Genomic DNA, 2,534 nt, shown 5'->3' on the forward strand with positions numbered 1-2,534 from the left:
TTCTTGAGTTATATATATTGGATATTAGTCCCCTATCTGATTTAGGATAGGTAAAGATCCTTTCCCAATCTGTTGGTGGCCTTTTTGTCTTATTGACACTGTCTTTTGCCTTACAGAAGCTTTGCAATTTTATGAGGTCCCATTTTTTCGATTCTTGATCTTATAGCACAAGCCATTGCTATTATTATATTATTGATCATCTAAAGTTTTTTTTTTTTTCAATTTGGAAACAGGAGTTTTTTGTAACAAGATGTGACTGAAACCTACTACAAAATGTGTGGAGTCCAATGTAAAGTGCAAACATGAAGCCCATTGCTCATAAATAAGGTAGAATTTTAAAATATCAAAGGAAAGCATTCTCTAAGTTGCAGTGATATTCTGTACTTGCGTCTTTGGTGGCTACACTGGACAGATGTCCACAGAAGTTGTCCTTGGCTATGCTACTGTAATAGGACACTGGGGCCCACTGAGTGTCTTACAAGAGAAGAGAATTCCAGAGTAGATCCCAAGACAGGGTATTCTCACCATCTCATCTAGTGATCTGGAACTGTAAACTTATGCAGGATGAACACTTTACTGTACTCTGTGTCAAACAGATGACACAGGAATTAAACATGTTAGGTTTAGTGATTGGTGGGCATTCGCTCTTTCTGAACTTGCTTGGTCAGAAAGGTCTCCAGTCAACCCTCACTCCAGCATTGGTGCAACAGATTCTGGATGGGTCCCTTCTGACCACCACTGTCAATGTTCTCTAGTCTCCATGGATGGAAGTAGGTAATTCCTCCTTTTCCACATTTACAACCCAATCCTCTCCACAGATGTAACTTTTGTGAGCCCTCCTGTGATTCCATTCCCAGAAGAAACTGGTCATCTATAACATATGCATAAGCATCATGCACACACCCTCAGTCACTTCCAGATACCAAATTCTGTCAGGCAGAATGGACCCAAGAATAAATGGGAAGCCAGTGAGGGTCTTTGCATAATATATGCAAAGTTGAGCGCAGGTCTCCTTGGGCAGAGTGGTGGAGCTGTCTAGTTTGGATCCAAACTTCTTCTGTCTACTACCCAATCTTTTCAGGGGTTCCTGTTTTATCTTGGCATGTGCTGTAGAGGCCCTTGTTTGAGCAGCATCATTCCTTTCTTCCTTCATAATAGCTTGTTTCCTACAGGCACAGACCTGGCCCCCTTTTTCAAACTTCAATCGCTCTCAGAAGACTTTTTTTCTTTCCCTGAGTTCTATACCTGTGTATACCAGGAGAAAAGAAACCTTATGTGTCAAATTGGACTCAGGCTAGTACCTAACACTAATCTGATGGATTGCTTCACATGTCAACACCATTGTTCTGGGATGAGTAGGAAGTAAACATTGGATAGACTATGTCTCTTGGTAAAGGATGCTTTCCACAGACTCCCAGCTGCTGTAACCTGTGTGTCAACTATATTTATTGTTCAGCAAGGGGGATGTCCTTTCTGTGAAGTGAGCAAAACAGGGGGTATAATATTTATTCTCTGTGTCAAAATTTAAGTGATAATTTTGTTATTAAATGTTACTGTAAGAAAAAAAAATGGATGCCAGTAGGTGTGAAATGAAACTGACACCGGAACAATGCAAGCGCATTAGCTGCTGAATGTTTTCCTGAGAGAAACGTGTGATGGTAATGGTTATACGCATATATCTCCATGTATGTATGTGTGCATACAATGTATGTGCATATATGTATGTGTTACATGTTATTTGTATTTATTCATATCAACACAGGTATCTGAAGGACTTACATGAACTTGACAGTGTCCTGTGCAGTCTGATCTGCCCACCTCTCCAGCCCGTGGGCACCCTCCCATCTGAGCCCCTTGAAGCCACCTTGAAGTTATTCACACTGTCTTTTCTCAGTTCTTAAATACAGTTTAAGTTTTCTCCTGAATCTCAAATGCCAAGAATTACCCCCCACCACCACCCCAGGAAGCCTTTCTCATACCCCTGCTCCTCCCAGCCCCACCTGCTGGGTCTGCCCAGGTTCTCTTTTATTCTGCTTTCAGGGAGTACATTTTTTTTTCCTCTCTGGTATTCAATCTAAGAAGTGCTTCTATTTCTCTGTATATGTCTCAGTATCTTTGATGAGAGGCTCCTCATTCCTGCTGATACTCCTCTGTGTGATCATATTGTTCACCTCAGTTTCCTCCTAAGTTCAAACTGAAAGAAAGCTTGTTGGTGACCTGTCCATTACCATGATCTAGAAAAAAGAATCTTGTATTTAAAAGTGTCTCATTGCTGCCTTGATGCTGGGATTATCATAAACTTGTATTTATTTCTTGTACATTTCAAATTACAGTTTTTGTGTGATACTATCATAATGAGAAGGGATTTTACATGTTGTTTCACTTCTGTTGGAGGCTGCAGCTGTCCTCTGCAGAGCCTGCTGCTTCAGGTTCTTTTTTTTTATTTTTAATATTTTTATTACATATTTTCCTCAATTACATTTCCAATGCTATCCCAAAAGTCCCCCATAGCGCCCCCCACTTCCCTACCCACC

This window comes from Mus caroli, chromosome 2 (genome assembly GCF_900094665.2).
Source record: "Mus caroli chromosome 2, CAROLI_EIJ_v1.1, whole genome shotgun sequence".
Taxonomy (NCBI): domain Eukaryota; kingdom Metazoa; phylum Chordata; class Mammalia; order Rodentia; family Muridae; genus Mus; species Mus caroli.